Genomic DNA, 22,779 nt, shown 5'->3' with positions numbered 1-22,779 from the left:
AGTGGTAGTGATGATGGTAATGATGGTGATGGTGATGATGGTGATGATGATGATGGTGATGGTGGTGATAACAGGAGCAGCAACAACAGCAAATACCTTTTGTGCCCATTGTGTGCTATTTATTAGCTCTTTAAGCATTGCAACAACCCTATGAGGTAGTACTGTTATTGTGCCCATTTTATAGATGAAGGAATTAAGGCACAGAGAGATTAGTAACTTGCCCAAGGCTGCACAGCTAGTAAATGGTGGCAATGTTATTTGAACCCAGGCATTTTGATTTGTATTTTGTAAACCACGAAGTACATATCAGGTATATTGCCATGTTTATCCATAGTCTGTGAAGGTTTTAACCTTTAAATAGTTGTTATAGTATATGTGGCATCCGCATTGTTAGTTTGATGGTAGAATTCTTGCCTTCCAACTCCTTATGTAAGAGTTAGGGCTTTGTGAATTTCTATCTTGCTGGAGTTCATGGTGTAAACAGAAAATTCATCTTGAAAACCAGTTATCACTACTGCTTTGTAAAAACTATTCAAAGGTTTGACTGGAGATGAATATGATCTATATGTTAGAACAAATATTACAGGCCGTGTAGTTCAGTGCAAAAATTCCTTTTAATATATTCTTGGTACTTCAAGTGATCTCAAGGTCTACTAATTTGATTTGGTTTGTGGAACAAACAGAAAAATATTATGCGATGAACCAATGACAAATCAGATAAACACCAATTATGAATCAGGTGAGTAGCTCAAAAACTGTGGGGGTTAGAGATCCGTAGTCCTTAAAAACCCCCGATTTACAAAATACAGTGCATATTTTTTCTAATAAAATGCAGTAGCGAATAACTAAAATATTTAAGCTCCTCTCAGATCCTCAATAATTTTAGAAATAGACAAGTAATTTATAAAGCTACTTTAAAAGTCTGTCCTGGCAACTCTACATCATATCACCTTGTTAAGAGTGGTGAGCCTAAATATAAATTAATCTTAATCTGAAAACTTTCATAATTCCGTATAATTTCTGCCTATGGAAGGAAGAGAAACAAACTTCATACACATATGGATGCTGGTGGTCATGTGGGCTCACTCACTAGAAATGAGTACATTTCAGTGATTAACGTGTGCAACTCAGTTATTAATGGGTCTTGGCAGATTGGAAAAGTACGAAATGGCATGGACCTGTGGGGTGCCTTGTGCATAACTGAATTTGCTAATCATATCTACATACTCACCACTGGATGCGTAAGTAAAAAGATGGGTACAGGCTTTTAGGTAAATTAACCAGAATTTAGGCACTCAAATAAAAGTTCCCCCAAGTAATTATGTAAGGATACCACACCCTTGTCCCTTACTTAACTTTATTTAAATGATATTTATTCTGGGGAAATTATTCTGGAATTCTTCTGGTATTTGGAGCCAGGTTTGGGGGCTTTATTTTTGCTAGTGTTTGAGAAGCTCAGGAAAATTGGTTACTATTTCAGCCACACTCCTTCTTTTGACCACAGCTGTTTTGAACAATGACACCATCGCTGTGGTAAACGTCTAGCTTCCCAACATGACTGCAGGAGCCACTGGGCTGTGTCAGTGCTGGAGCACTCATTAAGGGGAATTGAGAACATTCCTTCACAGCAGCATCCAGAGACTGGGCTCTGATGGGAGGGTGTTACATGAAAAAAGCGTTTGTGTTCAAATGAATTTGGAGAACACTGCTTGAGAAAGTTAAACGCGTACATTTCCCTATGCTGCAGGACTTATCAGAACATTGAGTATGTTAATGGGCACTGTGATCTCAGCAGGGGATTATTCAAAGCATGTAGGTGATGAGTTTTCTGTGGAACACACTTTGAGGAATGATGCTTTACAGTAACACTTCCTATTTCATAGTCTAGCCCCTCAAACAAAGCCAGTTGCTTGAAAAAATAGGGAGTGTAAATATTAAGGTAGCACCTGTATGAGAAAGGGCTGGAATAGAAATCACTGAGCCCCACTGTCTGCCCCTTCCCTTCTCAAATGCAGGAACACAAATGGCTCCTCTCTCTCTCCATCACTTTCTTTTCTCCCTCCAAGAACAAGAAGCAGAGCCCTTGGAACAAACAAAACTGCTTGTGCAAAGAATCAGGCACAGTGGTTCCGAGTTGCTCTAAGGCTCTCGCCTGAATTAAAGGCAAGGCCACATAAGAGGAAATGAAAGGGTCTGCTCAGAGATCAAATGAAGCATTTGTATAGAACCTTATTCAAAATGGATACAAATGCATCAATTCTTCAGAATTATAGGTGAATCAAAGGAAAATTACATCCAAGGAGATAAAGCAGCAGCCAGCAGTCTAACCACGTACAGCACAGAGATGCAACTTTGAAGCTTCTGGCCTGGCGTGCCAAAGAGCCAGATGTGGCAGGTGGAATTATAGCAGCTCCAGCTCAGCATCTGGAGTGTATAAATCTGTCCCACAGAAAATTAGAGGTGCACAAGAAGGTGGTGGGAATGACCAGTTGAATACATATTTCTGAAAGAAAGTTCTCTTTGAAGAACATAGAGCATTCTTTTAAAAAAAATAAAAATTAGGTCTAGGCTCAGTATTGCTCCATATATTGGTAATGGTGTGAAAGGATCATATATGGGGATTCTTCAAACTCCAAAATAGCAAAATCCCTAAGATTTCTCTCTTTTCTGGCAGAGAGAGAAGGAGAGGAGGAGGGAGGGAAGAAGAGAGAGAGGGAAGGTGGGGGAAGGGAGAGAGAGACAGATGGGCGGGGGTCCAAGGTAGCATTAAGTTATTGTGTAAACATGAAGAAAGGATGATGCTTTGAGCCTGAGCCAGTCATTCATAATTAGGATCCTGACTCAGTCACTCTACAGACCTGAAGAAGGTTTTTTTGTATGGCTATATTCCTTGAGGCTTCCTTCTACCAACTGGAGAATTGTGATTTTTTTCCCTATTACCGAGAAGATGTGCAGTATATGAAAAACAATTGCGACAGATTCAAACAATTTTGCAAAGACGATATGTAACAATGCAATTACTGCATTACTAATAAGCATTTACCTAGATCACAGAATCTTCTGGCTTGAAGGGACCTTAGAGATTCTCTAGCCAACCCCTTCACGTTTTAGAAGCTGCACCCGAGGAACGGCAAAGGCAGTGACTTGTGTGAGGGAAGGTTTAGTGAATGGCAGAGTCGGGGTGGGTGTCAGGGATCCTGATTCCCAGCTTGGTGCTCGCTCTCTTTGCTGTGCTCCCTGTGTTACATCACGATGTCAGAACCCTTCCCTAACATGTAGCTCTTCCACACCCCACAACGGGAAGAGACGTGAATACAGGCACATGGTTCCTTCAATTCCAAGAAGCTCTCCTTTACAGTGGGTAGTGACTACGCTTCCCTTTTAAAAAGAAGATGAGAAAGGGGCTTAAATCAAAGTGTTGGGAGAGGGTTATGGTAATTATCAGAACATACTCCTTCAGGTACGTTCTTCTAGGAGGTGACAGAGACTCATTCCCAGAGCATCTGCCATCATTAGGGAGATTCTAAGTGTGGAGAATGGATACACTAACTGATAACTTGCACTGATTCATCATCTCCCTCATACTTAATGAAGATGAAAAAAAAGTAAAAAGGATAGGACCTCCAGCCTATGAATTGCAATTTCAGCCTATGATCTCTTCTGATTCAGTTCTCTTGCTATAGAATCCACTGCTGAAACCCTTAAAGTACTCTCACAGCCAGATCTTTTGACCCTCACCACTTGAGCCGGGAGGTAGGCAGGCAAGACAGGTGTGATCATACCCATATGCAGGTAAGAAAACGGAGATTCTATGAAGTTAAATAGCTTGCCCAGAGGGAGAGTGCAAACCTGGTTATCTGCCTCCGAAATGTGTGTTGCCTGTTCCCATGAGCTGCTCCTGGAGCTGCTGTGTGATGAAGGGTGATGGTGGGACCACTAGGATGGTACTCTCCCCAAATGAAGTCCACTGTGAGGGACTCCCCTGGCGGTCCAGAGGTTAAGACTCCTGGCCAAAAAAAAAAGTCCACTGTGAATAGGGGGTGAGTTAAGAACCTTGCCACCTCTCCTGGAAAGGACATGTCAGGTTAAAAAGATGACAGAGTGGGGGGCGACACAGGGTGGCAAATTGGTGGAGGGCTCTTGGAGACAGCTGAGAGACTGAGACTAGACATGACAGGCGGTAAAGACTGCTGCAGGGGTCTTGACAGTGTGATGAACGCCGTGGCACTCGAGGAAGATGATTCCCTCAGATAACAGCAGCGACATGGTCCACAGTAACATCAGCATCCTTCCTGAGCCTCATCTCTGGGGCTTCCAAATGCTGCCTGTCACCATGAGAAAGATAAAAAGCTTTCTTCTTTGGAATCTGGCCAGCTAATCTCAGGGCTCCAGTTCAAGAAACAGGCCAGATGTGTCCTAGCAAGGAAACACTACATGTTTGGACAAAGGCTTGTTCAGGTATAAAATATAGCTCTGGGGTAGGTGACAATTCCTACCACATGTGTAGGAAGAGAGAATCGCAAGCTGGTTAACGTTGCCGATGCGTTTTCTTCCTATGGGAACAATATGCTTCCCAGCTCTGCACACCCCCGGGGGAGCTTGGTGTATGCTCAGTTCTCTAAGCATCCAGGGATTAGCACATTTTCATTTGGAATCAGCATCCATTTCTTAAGTTCTAGTTAAACCTTATTAACTGGAAGGTACTGCTTCCTTGACGTCATCTTATACAGCATGTGGTGCGAAGAACAAAGCACTGTTTGTCCAGTGAACCAGATATTCCAAATTCTGTCTGTGTAACTTCTCAGGATTCTGCATCTGTAAAATCACCTTAAAGTGAAATCCTTTTAAGACAGCCAGTGTTCAATAAATTCATGTGTTTGGCTAAGTATGTGGGTAACAATCTAGGTGGGAGCTTTTTCAACCTCATCCTTTTCCTGTCCTTCTGTAAATGTCCGTAATAGAGGATGTTTGGAGTGAGACTGGGCGTCTGTATTGTGACAATACCTTGAGTAATTTTGGTGACTAGCTCTGGCTAAGAACCACTACGAAAATATTGTTGCTGTTGATTTATGAAGAGCTGAGCCCAGTGACTTTGTACCTTAAATTGTCTGCATACAAATACCATAATTGCTGTATATTATGATGTAAACTTAGCTATTCATTTAAGCAGCTTCTCTATTTGAAAATCATTTAATATTTTGTTCCTTGCCCCCATTACTATTTTTAAAAATCCTGTTTGTATCCCATTTCATTCCCCAAAAGACTTGAGAGGTTTTTATAAAACAACTTTTCTACATAAAATCAACTATAATTCATATTGACCTTCATACCTAGTTACTTTAAATTAAGGAAGTTTTTTCCATTTTTGAGTATAAATGTTTCTCCCAGAGTTCATGTCTCTGAAACTGTTCCCCATCTTCTTTTAATTTCTCTCCAAGGACAGATATGGCAGAAACGGTGCATTGTAATGGGTCTTGGGATCGCCTTAATAGAAAAACAGAAATCTCCAGATTGTGGAGGCTGTATCAGACTCAATCAAAAGGATTTGGCTAAGCAGTCCAAGACCAAGGCCGTGGAAGGCCACGAACAGGAATACAAATGAGCTCATTATCATGTCAATTTCCCATCCTTTATGACTGCTTGATTGTTGCAGGTGCCATAGGTCCACCAAATGTTCACCTTTTCCTCCTCAGTTGTAGAACAGGTTGCCAGGTAAAGCCATTTTCCCAGAATCTCATCTACCTACATTTCCCGAAACATCGCTTTGGAAGGGAAGAAGAGAAAGAATGACCATTTACTGAGCACCAACTATTCTGGAGGTTATCTTAGTTTGAAACTTTATAAAGAAATTAAAGAACTATTTGGGAAGAAGTAATACAATAGAATGAACCAGGGTAAATTTACGAAAAGCAACTTAAATGCTCAAATAAAACCCTCTGAATACATAAAATTCCAAATAATACTCAGGACTCAGTAGTGTGGCCTTGCTAATTCCCACTCCCTCTCCCCTTGCATGCCATAAAACCCCTCATCTGGCTGTGACATAACACCCCTGTCTCAGACCCATCCGTTGTTTTGGTTCTGTGTGTGGCCAAGTCACAGGGCATTGGTTACTTTCTAAAATGTAGCTGATAAACTAATTGCAAAGGGTGCACAGATCTTCTTTTTACATGTGCTTGAAGTGCAGCGTGCTCGTCCTGACTTTCAAATTCTCTAGCTGTTTCTATTCCTTTTACTAAGAGCGAGAGCCTCATCGTCCCCAGCTTGCAGGGGCAGAGGGTTCTTTGACTTCTCGGCCATCTGAGAAGTTAAGAAGCCAGAGTTCTTCATAACTGCTGCAACTGCACGTGGATTGGTTCCTTTAAGGCAATTCATAAACATGGGGTTACAAGCACAAAGATGAGCTGTCATTATTACTAGAGATTTTTGCACACTTATTGCTTCTACTGTAAGTATAGGGAAAGAGGTTCAATTTTAAATATCAGCTTTAAAAAGATTTGCAATGCTTTCAATATTTAAATTCCTTTGTATAGCAACTAAAATTTTGTAAGAATTCATGACTCCTCAGTTTCATTTGATTCTTCTTTTTCCATATGAATTATGAAATAGTTTGTGAATCACTTGCAAGATTTAGTCTTTCTTTCCCAGATCCTAAATGACTTATTTTTCTTATTTACTTTTAGATTTTTTCCAAATGGCTTTTGACGAATAAAGGATTGTTGAAAGGAGCATTTCTTTAACTAGGTTAAACTGATTATTTATAGTTCTATGCCCTTAGTTTTTTTTTTTTTTTTTCATTGTATAATTACACAGATCAACTGGGCCTTCTATGTAGTATTTCTCTCATTAACACAGTTTAAGAAGTAGGAATCATTGTCCTCCACTATTCATCCACACCCACCAGGGCCCCTGTTGCCACAGAGAGAATTCTGGAGGTGGAAGGCACAGCCAAAATGTTCAACTCCTCCCATTCCAAGTTATTTCAGACAGGAGTTGTTTCTGTTCTCAAGATTTCAAAAGTGACAAATCAGTAATCACAGATGTTCCAATTAATCATGTTTACAATGAAGAAATTTCACATAATTTTTTGGCCAATTTGTATCCATCTCTTCTCAATATAAATTGGTGTTTTTCAGCTGTGAGTTGCAACATATTCATTAGTGGGTGTTGAAGTCAATTAAGTGAATCAAGGTTGGCATTTAAAGAAAAGAAGTGGACTAGAATGAAATAGATTACAGAATGTAAAATTGTCTTGTGGAACTCTTTCAGGTGGGTGTGTGTGGGGTGTGGGGTGTGTGTGTGTTTACTGGAAGGAGGTAAGGTCCTGTGGATCATGGTGAAAATATTTGAAAAACACTGACAAATTACTTCTTTAAAAATTATGTTCCTCAAACTCTAGGGTTCCAGAGAAGGGGCTTGAGATGGTTGGAAGTTAGGGGGTCCTCATCGCTGGATCCACCATTAAAAAACTCTTTTTTGTTGTTTTATGTATTGGTGGTACTGCATAAAATTTCATTTGGAAAAACCATTCTGCTGCTAAATAAAGTTTAAAAATCACTTCTCTATATCAAGACTATATTGACTATGTCTTTGTTTAGAATCACGCTGCTCTTCCTAAGAAATAATTATTCGGTGGCCCCCAGGCTTCTTCAAGAGTAAACATTACCACTTCCTTGTAGGTTGTATTTTTGTCACTTCTCCACAATTCTTATTACATCTGTGACTCCTTTCTTATTTCTCCCCAAATTTGGGGGACAATTGGGCCCAGCTGTCACTGTTAAATTGTCTAGTTTAGGTCACTATGCCCTAGCATAGGTTTCCACCTCTGTAGCAGCCTTTCATTTTGCTACATCTTCCAAATCTGAATAAGGGGCTCTTTATTCAAATAAAGATAAGCCATGGCCACCTAGCTTGCTCCAGCTTGTGACATAAAGGGCCTGTAGTTTTTTGACTATTTGGATACTTACCAATGTTAAAGAACGCTGAATTGAATCACAAGTCAACTGAATAACAAAATTTTAGACCTGAATGGGATATAAATATCATTTACTAAAACCACCATGTTTGCATGTTAGGAAACTGAGGCCCAAGTAACAGACCTAAAGCCACACAGTTTCCATTCCCTTCAGCTCAGAGGCCTCATTTTAAAACACCATGACTTTGTTCAACTACCCATCATTTATTAAGCATAAGAGATTTATACCCTAAGCAGTGGTTTCAGAACTTTTTGACTGCCATTCAGTATGGATAAACACATATATGATTAAGACCATATATAATGAAACAAAAAATTTTACAAAATAATACATGCCCTTACAACAAGTGGTGCACTTTTCTGTTTTCTTTTCACATCTTAGGTACATGTTAGCTACTATAGCACAGAAATCCAAAATCTTTGCTGTAAATAAGATAGTTTATTTCTTTCTCATGGAATAATTCAGTGATGAGTCATTCAGGACTGGCTGGATAATTTTGCCTGACAAGGGTATTCAGGGGCACAGTTCCTTATATTTTGCTGGTCCCCGATCTCTAGGGGGTTGTGCTTTTTGAGTGGGTTGAATTTGGTTCACCTGCACATGCAGGTTCTAGCCTACAGGGAGGAAGAAGTGAAAGTCCAGACCAAATATTTGTGTCTTTAAGTAGGATGGTCTGGAAGTTGCACACACATTGCTTCTTCCCACATCTCACTGCAAATTTAACCATGTGGCAATATCTGCAAATTTATCTTAGCTTGTAGTCATATGTCTAGCTAAAACTCAGGATATATTTCTAGAAAGATAAAGAGTGAAGGAGTACTTGTTAAAAAGTAGTGGTATCTGCTACTATTCCTTTTCATTTCATCCCAGACTTGCTGATGGCTACCTAGTAAATTGATTTCATAACCCACTAATTGGTGAAAACATGCAGCTTTAAAATCATTACCTTAAAGTATAGTAGGCTACATATTATAGATAATTTTACCAGGCCAGCTTACCAGGAGAAATTAAAAACTAGATATGCTCAAAATACTATTGATATTTTAGCTAGTTTTCTTTCTTTCTTTCCTTTTTTTTTTTTTTTTTTTTTTTGTTGGCCACAGCACATGGAACTTCCCCAACAGGGGATTGGACCCATGCCCTCTGCTTTGGAAGCCCAGAGCCTTAACCACTGGACAACCGGGGAAATTCCTAGCTAGTTTTCATTTTTATCAAAGTTATTCAAGCACAGAATTAATAGGTTCGAATAGAATTGCAAGTATCCCCAATCATTCCTAACTCTCATCTTCAGTTTCTTACTGCTGGGATGCTACGTTTTTCAACTCTTGAAACTGACACTTTTGATATTTATTGCATATATTCATAGAGCATGTTTATATTTCTACTTTTTGGTCTGTTAGTTTTAAGCAACATATACTGATTTCCCACCATAGTAAATGAAGATTCCCCCCTCCCTCTGCCCCTCACTCCCCACTGTACACATCTCATCCTTTCAAACTTCCAGTGTAGGTAATCATAATTTTGGTTAGATCAAGATTCAGTATTTGCATGATTACGGACATGTGAATTAACTCACAGTTATTCCATGTATTTTCCTAGGTTTAATTTTATTTCTTGCACAATCTTTTGTGTATTCTTGTTAGTCTTTTCTAAAAATTTATTTAAAGCTCTATGTACTTATCACTACTTCATCCCTCAATTCTCCTCCCAGTTATGTAAATCTCCGCTCAATACTTTCAAACATATCAGGTACTGTATTAATTTCATCTTTTTGAGGGAAAATTTCCTAGAGTCTTCTGACCTGCCCCAGTCTGGTTCTTTAGAATAGCTGCATAGATATTATTTCAGGTTCTTCCTTTACCATTATTTTAGGGATTCCCTCTAACTCCCTCATCCGTTGGGTACACTGTTTTTTTTGAATACCAGTCATCTTTTTTTTTTTTTTTTTTAATGCCTTCATTTCAGTGGAGCATAATTTCTAGCAATTACCTGAACCAGGTTGTATGTAAAATAGATGCAGCGAGGTCTTGCATGTTTGAAAATATCTTCATTTGACTTTACCACTTAATTCTTAGTTTGGTTGGATATAATATTCTAGGTTAGGAATAATTTTCCTTCAAAAAATTGAAGATATGGCTCCATTGTCTTCTAGGCTTCAGAGTTGCTGAGAAGTCTGGTACTACCCTGATGCTTGATCCTATGAAGGAATCTGGCTTTTCTCTCTGGAAGTTTGTAGGCGTCCTCTTTGTCTTCAGTGTGCTGAAATCTTACAATGGCATGCTTCGGTGTGCATTTATTTTTATGCATTTTTGGGAACCCTCAGTGGATCCTATAAATCTGGAGAATCACATTCATTTTTCCTGGGTGATTTTCTACCATTATTTTATTAATTATGTTCTCCCTTCATTTTGCTCTGTTTTCCCTTTTTTGCACTGTATTACTGTATTTGAGCTCATGGACTGGTCTTTTAATTTTATAATTTTTTCCTGCTAGTTTTCATTTTTGCTTCAGCTTTGTCTTTTAACATCGCTGATTTTTTTTTCTGCCATCAGATTTTTTTTTAAAATTCCAAAATTTCTCTCTCTCTCCCTTTTGTTCTTCAAATGTTTCCTTTTTGGAGAATCCTGCTTGGATCTCCCTTATCTCTGTGAAGATTGTAGTGCTTCCTTGGGGGTTTGTTTGTTGCTTCTTCTGATATAGTCTCTGCTTCCTTCGAGTTTTGTTTCTGGTTTTGTTCTCTGACTTCATTTTAGATGATTTTCTCAAAGGTCTGGTGACGCTTGGCTGTCTGTTCCCATTCTAGAATGGGACTGTAAAAGTCCACATGGAAACTGCGAGGCTAGAGTGCTTCCCTGTAGGGTAAACTGGTTGGGACTTTTCTCTGGGGAAACCCAGATGTCAGTACCTTTAGGTCCTTTCCCTTAGGCTGATCAGATGCCCTAGAAAGAGACTTCCAATTTCCTGCTGCTGCTGGTACTCTGGGAGCCCGTGGGAAAGGAGTTGGGCTGAGGAGACAGGGCAGGTGGGTCTCAGCATTCGTTACAGAAACCACCATCTCCTGATCCTTCTGTTTTCACTGCAGTACACCTAACCTCACATGTGCTCCTGGTCCTCAGACCAGAAGTTTTCTCTAGAGAACAAGCCTTCAGTCCTCTGCTGGTTTGTATGGAGAAGGGCAGTTGTATGGGAGAGATCTGTGCTTCTCAAGCAGACTTTCAACCAATCCTCCTTTTTGAGACTTACCTTCAACCCTATGTTGAAGTAGGTACTTGGTCCCACCAAGTCGTGAATCTGCACAGGATCTGTGTTTAAATCAGGTTACTTCTGGGGCTTTCCTTACTTTGGGGTAAAGATGCAGTTTTCTTGAACTGGCTGTAAGTTATTACTTGGATACCTGCTTTCCAGATTCCAAAATATTATGTCATTTTTCCCCATTTTATTTGTCCTAGAGGGTTTATTCCTTAAAACAAACAAACAAACAAACAAACAAACAAACCCTTGTGTCTGTTACGTTAGTGGAGATTCTGAAGGAAGCAGAGGTTCAATGCGTGTATTCAATTGCTATCTTTAACAGCTAATTTTAGGCCTCTCAAGGTATTTTAAACAAGTAGCTTTAAACTTTTCTTTACTTTTTCTCCCTACAATCCTTCCAAAGTTATTAAGAAGTAGTATAGTTATCTAATTTAAATATCATTTCTATAATGTTATCTTTTTACTTATAGCAGAGTGCTTTTTTCTTTTTTTAACTTTTTATTTTATATTGGAGTATAGTTGATTAACAATGTTGTGTTAGTTTCAAGTGTACAGCAAACTGACTCAATTATACATGTACATATGTATTCTTTTTTCAAGTTCTTTTCCCATTTAGGTTATTACATAATGTTAAGCAGAGTTCCCTGTGCTATACAGTAGGTCCTTGTTGGTTATCCATTTTAAATTTACCAGTGTGTACATGTCAGTCCCAAACTCCCTAACTATTCCTCCCCACCACCCTTCCCAGTAACCATAAGTTTGTTCTCTAAGTCTAGCAGAGCACTTTTGAACTTTAAAAGCCAATATGTGCCTTGTAGAGAGGAGGAGGAAGAAAATGGATGGGAACTAGTTCTTCCCCAAACTCAATGATTATCTCTTGAATTACTGAAAGGTGACTGTATCTAACATTTTAGAGGATTAACAAGTGAAAAATAGGTCTGAACATGGAAATTTGTATAGCCTGCACAGCTTGTTTGTTTGTTTTCTGGCATTACGAAATATTTAGGAGAAGAAAACTTGAAAACTCTGTTCTTTAAACTGTCTGACCTTGGTTTTTGGCCCTGAAAATAAGTAAATAGAAGTTGCCGTCATTCCTGCGGCCGACAGAAAACATGCCTGTGGCTGTGTGGCTTTTCTCTTTAACCAGAAGAAGGGATAGAAAACTTGAGACAGTGACAATAATAGTAAAACTGCTGATTAAGTGGCACCCAAACTTCCAGGATTCACATTCTTGCTGAAGTGTCTCTAGGGAATTGACATCACCCCCTCAACGCGCCCAGCATCATTCTTTAGCTGAGAGGAGCAGCTGGGGAAGGGGTCATCTTGGAAAAGTGTGTGAGATTTGGCATCACACAGACCTAGAGGACCTGGATTCGGCTTCCAGCTCCATGTGCCGAGTCGCCGTGTACCAACTACTTAGCAGCTCTGAGCTTCACTTCCTGCTCTGTGTGTTAAGAACGATGACACCTTCTTTGAAGTATTAGAGACAAGGCTTGTAAATCTCCCAGCATAATGTCTGACACTTAATAAGTGCCTAGGGAGAGGTAGTGGTTAAGTTATTATGGCAGTGGGCAAACATGGAGACGGCTCACAAAAATATGAGTAGATTTCCCCCTGGTGGGCTAGAGAAATATACAGTGTAGTTTGTGGATGGGAGGTCTAGGAAGAGAAGAAAAAAAAAAAAAAAGAATAACAAGAAAAGAAAGAGAGAGCGAGATCTCAGTTGGGAATGACATCTTCTTCCTTCTGGATAAATGGTTCCATGTGAAGTAGCCCAGATTAGTGAAGCAGGGAGGTGGTGAAGTAGGGCATATAATTCGTGCTGCAGTCCATTAGGATGGATCAAGTCTCCTCTGCTTCACAGAAGCTCATCTCTTGAGCTTCATTTAAATAGTGTGCTGAGCCCTAGTGCCGGCGAACAATTATGTCCCTCATCACTGCTAGCAAATAACCTTTTTTTTCCCAGCAATAAACTCCAAAGCCTCCAGAAATTAACATGGAGTTAATTTTAGCAGAGACATAACAAATGAGGCTGCATGAATGGAAGGGAGAAGGAGAGGGTACATGCGATCACATTAAGTAGGGCAGAAGCAGCGGTCAAATATGCCAAGAGATTTGAGACCTTTCAATGGAACAATGACTTGGGTGTGTGTGCGCATCTATATATAAACTGTATGTGTGTGTGTGTGTGTGTTAAACCTGTGAAGACATACACATCCCTTCCACAGGCAGCTTTAGCAGAAGGGTCACAGGAGAGATTGAGGAGGGAGTAAGGATGGAGGGGAGTGGCGAGACTGTAGCCCTGAATTGTAGACACTGGTCTAGGATGGAGAATTCATCCTCCTCTCCTCTCTCTTCCTCCTGCCCTTGGCTTAACACTGCTTTAGATACAGAAAACCTATGTCCCCCACACTGTTTTGAACCATGAAAAGTAACAAGATTGCCTTGATCTTTTTGTTTGGGAAGCCTTGAAAACTAATCCATTTTTGTGAAGCTGAAAACCAGGAACTGAAAAAAAAAAGAAAAGAAAAGGAAAAAAAGAAAAAAACCCACCCCAAACCTTGGTGTTTCACTTGCCTAAACCAAAGTATTAACTCTTGTTTCTCTTCTTTCGAAAAGTCATAAAATAAGCTTCCTCTGGATGGAAGTCCTTTTGCTCTGAAGCCACTGGTTTTAACAAGAGACAGCTGCCTTATAAAGGAAGCAGCCGCACTCTTCAAGAGCTTTACTTTTATTTGTTTCTCATTTTATTGATCACCTCAAGCAGGTCGCTTGTTCTGCTGCTTACATGCTAAGGTTTTGGGGCAGCATGGAAGTTAACGTGGGTGGCATCTGTCCCTGGAATGACATAGAAAGTGGCCCCAACATGTAACTTCAGGTAGAAGTACAAACTATGGTCATTTATTTCGAGTCCTACTCAAAGTTTTTTTAAAGGCTGGAGTGTTTATTAGAATAAGTGCAACTCCTGTCTGATAAATGGGATCACCTCTGGCTCCACCGCTGACACAAACCTCCCAGTATTCATTACTCTGATAGATAAAGCTGGGAAGGGAGTGGAACATTATTTATAGTGATCTTTGCTAAGTAAATCATTTAAAAAATGGCTTTCTAAATGTAATATTTCCCTTTTAAGAAGCCCTCCAGAATTAAAGGGGCTTTACAATGGAACATGAAACATATTGCGGGGAGAGAGACAGAAGCCGTCTTGATTAATGCCCACGATTATCAGCGATGCAAATCACTTTCACTTATTAAGTCTTGTTTAATATCCTAATGAAGGCTTCTGAGCAGATTTGGTAATTCCAGAGAAAGTGACTGTGAACTAATGCCCTTTCAGCATGTGGAGAATGAACAGTGCTATAAAGAAAACCTCATTTACCATAATTCCTCCCCTGCCCGGGACCCTTTTCTCAGCTTCTCCTTCGCAGCAGGAGACAATTAACCTTTTCAGTGCCAGACGTGATTCCCAGCACATTCCAGCTGCGAAGGCCAGCAGGGTCAGAGGAAGATGGAAGTTCTCTTTAGTTGTCACTCCCCTAGAACAGTTCTAAGAAACTGGACTGCGGAGTAGCAGGGATTTAACGTATAGCTGCCGGTCTGTTCGTGGGCGCGTGTGGTAGCCTGCACCAATGTCTTTTCAAATGCCAACCCTGGGCATTGGCATTGCTCATTCCACTGGAATCAAAGACTGCTCGAAATGAAAGCAGACACACTGAAGAAAAGCCTACTCCACCCCAAAAATGCTGGACTTCCTTTGTGCTCTGTCAGGAAGTAGGTTTTATTGAGGTTGGACACTGGGAGGTCGCTCTGGGGGTGGTGATTTAGGGGTTTGCTTTGGGCTTTCTTTCATAGCCGGGCTCCCGTTTCGTGGCTCCTCTTGTACTGAGGGCGGCAGAGACGGCCCAGGGCTGGGGCCTGCGCTGAGCCCTTCTCTGTCTGGGCGGCCGCACCCACCGGTGGACACAGAGTGACTTCCTCACACCACCCCTTCTGGTTTCCAGAAGCCGTGTGCAGAGGTGAGGCAGAGGAGGACCCCGCCAGGGCAGATGAAGGTGACCAAGGCCATGGGCTAGTGGGGGTTCTCCTCTACTCCTGCCCCTCCCAGCTCCCCTCGGGGAAGCCCCTCCAGTGAACCATCCCCTCTGACGTTCAGGAATGCCTTTTCACTCCTCTCCCTCCTTCCATCTGGTTGTGTCAACCCTTGCCCTGGTAGAAAAGGAGGTTTCGCATTTGGGTAAAGACAGAGGAAGGAACCAGGCAATTTCCTGGTCTGCCTTGGAATAGAGAACAGCTCCAAATGGACCACTTCTTTAGGGGACTACAGTGACTTTTTCCTTGTCCTAACTGGACCCAAACCAAGACTGAACAGCCCCCAATGCAGGGACTGCAGTGGGCCAGACACAAAACCTTCTTGTTTCACAGTATGAGCACATGAAGCCTTCCTTATCGCTGATGAAAGAAAACCACCATTCATTTTTTTCCTTCCAAAAGAATTCCAGGGCAAAGAAAGATTGAGGGGAGCAACGGGTGAGAGAGGAAGATGGTGAGGGTTTGGAGGATGAAATGCTGATTCTCTGTCAAAGAGGAGGACAAAGAGTTGGGTTGGGATTCTGGGCCACCTTGTACCCTACAGACCCCATATGGGAAGAGACACTGCCCCCTGAGTCCATCCCCTGGGTGGGTGGAGGTGGGATCTATCCCATGTGAGTGCTGGAGATGGGGTACGGGAAGGTCAGGTAACTGTGATTTAGAACATGGATTTCAGAGCTCAGTGGAGGCATGAGGAATCTCCCCTTCTCACCCTGGCATCCTAATTCATGCTTCAGACTGCTCTGTCCCTCCCTGCGTGCCTCTATGCTTGTTCCCCACATTGCACATCTCATGTTTTAGCGTGCTAGGATCTTTACTCATTTAACTTGTCTACCGCTTCTTCTTGGTCTCCCCTGCTAGAAAGTAAGCACCTCTCTGGAACTCCATGCACACACATTTTTAGGACAGGCCCCTGGCAGGCGCTGAACAAATGAATGAGTCTGTGGGGTAGAAGGACTGCCTTCTGGCACAATAGAAGGGTCTTAGACTGGAAGGTGAAGGAATTAGGTTTGTGCTGGCTCAGCCATGTGGAAGCCACCACACATTTAAGACCTTCCACCACCTGTTTAAACTCTCAGAGCTGACAGACCCTCAACCCTAACCAAGATGGAGATTGACATGACCTCATTCGGCCTGTTTCTCTGTAGGGCAGCAGAAAGGGGGATGTGGTAAGGCTTTGAAAACCATGAGGGGTTATATAAGTTTTGAGTGTTGCCATTGGTAGGGACAGGCCTGCAGCTACTTTATCTTACTTAAGTCCCACTTTCCTTGTTCCCCCTTTCTGTACTCAATGCTCACATGTCTGCTTCTCCATGAAAGTTCCCTGATCTTCCCAGGCAGAATCCCTCCCCATTTGTTTGTACCTGTCTATCCTGGCTTCATTCCAGCCTGTCCTGTTATCCTGTCTATGTCGTTTGCCTCTCTGAATCCACAGCAATCTTAACATAACTAACATCCGCTGAGGATCCATTACAGGCCAGGCACTGTTCTATACATTAATGAACAGAGGTGTTACATTAATGAAGTCATTTCAACCTCAAACAACCCATTTTACAGATGAGGAAGCTGAGGCATGGAGAATTAAGTCAATAGGTCCAATGTCAAGCAGCTGGGAGGTCGGGTGGCCAACATCTGAATGCAGTCAGTTAAATCTGGTCCTATTATCTGCACCCCTGGCCTCTTGGGGCTGCACGGTGCTTGCACACTGAAAAGCACAGTAAATGCTGCAGAAGTGGGAAATCTGTGCATGGGGCTTTCTGCCTGCCGCAAAGAGGGTTGTTCTGAGAAGCAAGTCAAAATGGGTGTGAGGGTGTTTATAATGAAAAAACACTAAGCACTTAGAGCTTATTGTTAGAATTAAATATTTTTAATGACAGCGAAAGTAGAAATGTTTAGAACATAGTTAAAGAAGCATCTATGAAAATATTCACCATCTGTTCTTGGGCAGTTTTGTAAATACACTATGAAAAGGCTCATGGATTTCTAGACTTCTTTTTTGGCCCCCTGCCAAACTTTCAGGTTGATGATATCTGGATAATCTTTGCTTCAACCTCGCTCTAAATTTTTTCTTTTCTTTTTTTTTTTTAAAGTATTTCTTTTATCTTTTTTTTATTTTTAAAGATTGTGGTAAAATAGACATAAAGCTTATTTTAGGTGTGAAGTTCAGTAGCATTAAGTACATTTGTATTGTTGCCACCATTGCTTCCATCCATCTCCAGAAGTTTTTTCCTCTTCCAAAATGGAAACTTCGTACCCATTAAACAATAACTCCCATTTTCCTCTTCCCCTGGCCCTGGAAACCATCATTCTACTTTCTGTTTCTATGAATTTGAATACTCCAGGTACCACATATAAGTGGAATCATACAGTATTTATCCTTATGTGACTGGCTTATTTCACTTAGCATAACGTCTCTGAGATTTATCCATGGTGTAACATGTATCAGAATTTCGTTTTTTAAAGGCTAAATAATATTGTGTGTGTGTGTGTGTGTGTGTGTGTGTGTGTGTGTGTGTACACCACACTTTGCTTATCCTCCCATCTGTCAATGGACACTTAGGTTGCTTCCACTTATGGCCACTGTGAGTAATGCTGCTATGAACGTGTGTGTACAAATATCTGTGTGACTCCCTGTTTCAATTCTTTTGGGTATATACCTAGCGGTGGAATTGCTGGATCATATGGTAATTTTATTTTTAATTTTTGGAGGAACTGTGAAATCATTTTCCACAGTGGCTCCACCATTTTCCATTTCCACCAGCAGTGAACAAGAATTCCAATTTCTCTGTATCTTCATCAACATCTGCTATTTTCTGTTTTTTCTTTCTTCTTTTTTTTTTTTTTAAATAGCCTTCCTAACGAATGTGACATTGGTCACTGAAGTTTTGAATGGTTCAGTTTTTTGTGTTCGTCTTCCATATCTCTCAATTTTCATCTTCAAAACACAATTTTTGCCACATTAAATAGACTTGATTCTGTCTTCTTGAGTTTCTTCATTCCTTTATTGGTCTTCAAGTAGATGGCCTAACGGGCCAGCTACCTGTCCTCGGTGCTGGAAAATCTTGATGGGCAGGACTACCACAGTTCTCTAGGATTCAGGTGTGGTCACATGGCACATAATTTATGGTGCTTTGTTACCCAAAGGTACAAATTATCTCATTTATAGCTACATTTGAAAGTATCATCACTTAAATTGTATAAGACAAAAGCTTAATTGTGCCGGACCCTGAAATTCTTTTTTTTTTTGGTAATGCTTTATAGCACAAACACATAGAGGATGTGTCCTCTTTCTTTTTGAATTTTTGTTGAAAGGCACAGAATCTTATGAAAAGGGAGTACTTCCTGAATGGTGTAGATAACTGGTTTCATTTTATAATGAGGGCTCCATAAGACCTTGTAGGACTGTCACTCTTCCTCGATTTTGATGATTATTTTAGACATTTTGAATGAAACTATGTATAAACTAGATTATGCACTCTCTTGAGTTCAGTAACAGAATATAATCAACACTTTTTTTGGTGATGTTAAAATTTTTTATTTTTGTATTGAAGTATAGTTGGTTTACAATGTTTCAGGTATATAGCATAGTGATTCAGTTATATATATATATATAATCTTTTCCAGATTTTTTTCTATTCTAAGTTATTATAAGATATTGAATATAGTTCCCTGTGCTGTACATGGGCCCTTGTTGTGTATCTATTTTATGCATAGTAGTGTATATCTGAATAATCAACATAATTTAACCTCTTCTTGGGATCTCAGGTATTGTCTCGAATGATGGTTATTTGGCCATGATACAGTGATGGCCCTCAGGCCCTAACAAGCTTTGAAAGACAGTTCACACACCAAGGTGCTATGGTATTGTACCATTTGAATGCTGTTCTGGCTTTTTGTAATCTTTCTAATTCTTTTCCTCTTGGTGTCTTTAATAACCTCTTTTCCTCACCTCTAGTTTACTGTTTATAATCTACTATCTCCTAGTAATCAGATAACCAAGTTTGGTCAACCTATCCATAAGGTAAAAAAGCAAAGAGGTACTAAGGATCTGAAGTTCACTCCAGTAAATAAAATGACTCTTGTAACACCAATTTTTGACTATGCAGAAAAATCTCCTTTCCTTCTTGTATTTACTCCCTGTTTTTCACCTATTCTCTAGTTGGACAATAGTACTGAATCATTTAGGTCAAATATATGTTTTAAATGTGAACACCAAATGTATGTGGAGTGCAGTTTTTTTCCATGTGGCTCTGTGTCCAGGCCCTCAAATTCTATTTAAATAGCTCTAAGTGCAGTGAAAACAGCAGCAGACTTGAAATCACTGGACTTCAAATGCATTTGCACTCTAGCTCTCTTGCTCTGACTCAGGCAAGTCACTCAGCCTCTCTGGACCCAATGTATCAGATAGAAAATAAAAGAGTTAGCCTAGAACCTCCAGGTTCCTTTCCAGCTTTAACATCCAGTGACTTCTGAGTGAACTTTATTAATCTTAAAAGAACAATGTGATCAAATGTACTGGAGAGCATCTAATCTCAGCTAAGCTGCCTTCAGACTGAGTGACCTTGGGAAAGTCACTCTAAAAATACCTACCTCAGAGACACACACGTGTCCATTTAGGTGCTTATTATATAACAAAGGAGACACTAAAAATCAAGATGGGAAACGTGGATTGTATGTAGACAATATTGGGACAACTGGTTTAGTCTATGGAGGAAAATAAAACTAGATCTCCATATAAGGTCACCAAATGCATTAAAATTCCTAAATGAGAAAGATTAAATTATAAATTTAAAGAAGAAAGTTCAGGAGACTATCCTTGTGATTAGGGATGAGAAAGGTCTTTAAACTAATGTCAAAACACAAACCTTAAGGCCCCCCTCAAAAAGATGAAATTGATTTCATCCAAGTTAGATGTATGCCAGCAACATGGATGGATCTGGGAAGTGGGAAAAAAAGTAGAAAACAGACTATGATATGTAAGAATATCATTTGCATAATTAGAAACATTCACAGGAACCAGCAATATACATTTTGCCAGAACACATTCAAATGAATGGAAGGATAGACTTTAAAAGGGTTGACTATGGAGTGGAGAGAAGAAGAGCTTGTGCTGTTCTCCGATGATCATGTGTGTCATATATGTCACACATATATATATATATGAACACACATATATTTTTACTATATGTTTGCATAAAGACCACTTACCCATGAATATGAACTGTGAGTTCCCCAAGGGCAGTAGTTATCACTTAGCACACAGTAGGCATCTATCCTGGTGGGATGAAAGAATGAATATACGTGGACCGTCTCTGTACTAGGTGCTTCACTGGGATTTTGTGGCGATAACTTCAGATAACAGGCATAAATGCTCACTGAGTCTTTAAAGGCTGTTGGTCTGGAATGATCTTAGGATTTATCTGGCCCAATGGTTACCAGAATTCTAGATTTCATAGATGGGTTTAAGGATAGATGAGTGAACTGAAAAAATAGAAAGTCTCATATTCTGGTTTAGCCTGTCGATATTTTTCTAAACTCAGATATGGACTAAAAAACCCATCATTAGCATTTTACAGAAGAAAGGGCTTTTTAATATCATTGGGTAAGATAAATATTAAGTACTATGGGAATTAAAAGAGCCATTGAGATACATTGAGAATATCAGAACAGGCTTCTGAGAGAAGCTAATCATTGAACTAGTCTATGAGTGGTGGGTTTTTTAACACCAGAGAAGTAGAACATTTGAAATAAAGGATAGTCACTGTTTGCAGATGACATGATACTATACATAGAAAATCCTAAAGATGCCTCCAGAAAACTACTTGAGCTAATCAATGAATTTGGTAAAGTTGCAGGATACAAAATTAACACACAGAAATCGCTTGCATTTCTATACACTAACAATGAAAGATCAGAAAGAGAAATGAAGGAAACAATCCCATTGACCATTGCAACAAAAAGAATAAAATACCTAGGAATAAACCTAACCAAGGAGGTAAAAGACCTGTACTCAGAAAACTATAAGACACTAATGAAAGAAATCAAAGATGAAACAAAAGGATGGAAGGACATACCATGTTCTTGGATTGGAAGAATCAACATTGTGAAAATGATTATACTACCCAAAACAATTTACAGATTCAGTACAATCCTGATCAAATTACCAATGGCATTTTTCACAGGACTAGAACAAGAAATTTTACGATTTGTATGGAAATGCAAAAGACCACAAACAGCCAAAGCAATCTTGAGAAGGAAAGACGGAGTTGGTGGAATCAGGCTTCCTGACTTCAGGCTATCCTACAAGGCTACAGTGATCAAGACAGTATGGTACTGGCACAAAAACAGAAATATAGATCAATGGAACAGGATAGAAAGCCCAGAGATAAATTATGGTCAACTAATCTATGACAAAGGAGGCAAGAATATACAATGGAGAAAAGGCAGCCTCTTCAGAAAATGGTGCTGGGAAAACTGCACAGCTACATGTAAAAGAATGAAATTAGAACACTTCCTAACACCATACACAAAAATAAACTCAAAATGGATGAAGGACCTAAATGTAAGGCCAGACACTATAAAACTCCTAGAGAAAAACATAGGAAAAACACTCTTCGACGTAAATAACAGCAAGATCTTTTTTGATCCACCCCCTAGAGTAGTGGAAATAAAAACAAAAATAAATAAGTGGGACCTAATGAAACTTCAAAGCTTCTGCACAGCAAAGGAAACGATAAGCAAGATGAAAAGACAACCCACAGAATGGGAGAAAATATTTGCAAAGGAATCAACAGACAAAGGATTAATCTCCAAAATATATAAACAGTTTATCCAGCTCAATATCAAAAAAACAAACAACCCAATCAAAAAATGGGCAGAAGACCTAAATAGGCATTTCTCCAAAGAAGACATATGGATGGCCAAGAGGCACATGAAAAGCTGCTCAACATCACTAATTATTAGAGAAATGCAAATCAGAACTACAATGAGGTATCACCTCACACCGGTGAGAATGGGCATCATCAGAAAATCTACAAACAGTAAATGCTGGAGAGGGTGTGGAGAAAAGGGAACGCTCTTGCACTGCTGGTGGGAATGTAAATTGATACAGCCACTATGGAAACCAGTATGGAGGTTCCTTGCAAAACTAAAAATAGAACTACCATATGACCCAGCAATCCCACTACTGGGCATATACCCAGAGAACACCATAATTCAAAAAGACACATGCACTCCAGTGTTCATTGCAGCACTATTTACAATAGCCAGGACACAGAAACAACCTAAATGTCCATCAACAGATGAATGGATAAAGAAGATGAGGTACATACATGCAATGGAATATTACTCAGCTGTAAAAAGCAATGAAACTGGGACATTTGTAGAGACATGGGTGGACCTAGAGACTGTCATACAGAGTGAAGTGAGTCAGAAAGAGAAAAACAAATGTATATTAACACAT

The sequence above is a fragment of the Hippopotamus amphibius genome, chromosome 3 (assembly GCF_030028045.1).
Source record: "Hippopotamus amphibius kiboko isolate mHipAmp2 chromosome 3, mHipAmp2.hap2, whole genome shotgun sequence".
Lineage (NCBI taxonomy): Eukaryota > Metazoa > Chordata > Mammalia > Artiodactyla > Hippopotamidae > Hippopotamus > Hippopotamus amphibius.
The sequence above is the reverse complement of the archived record's forward strand: the minus strand, read 5'-3'. Positions refer to the sequence as shown.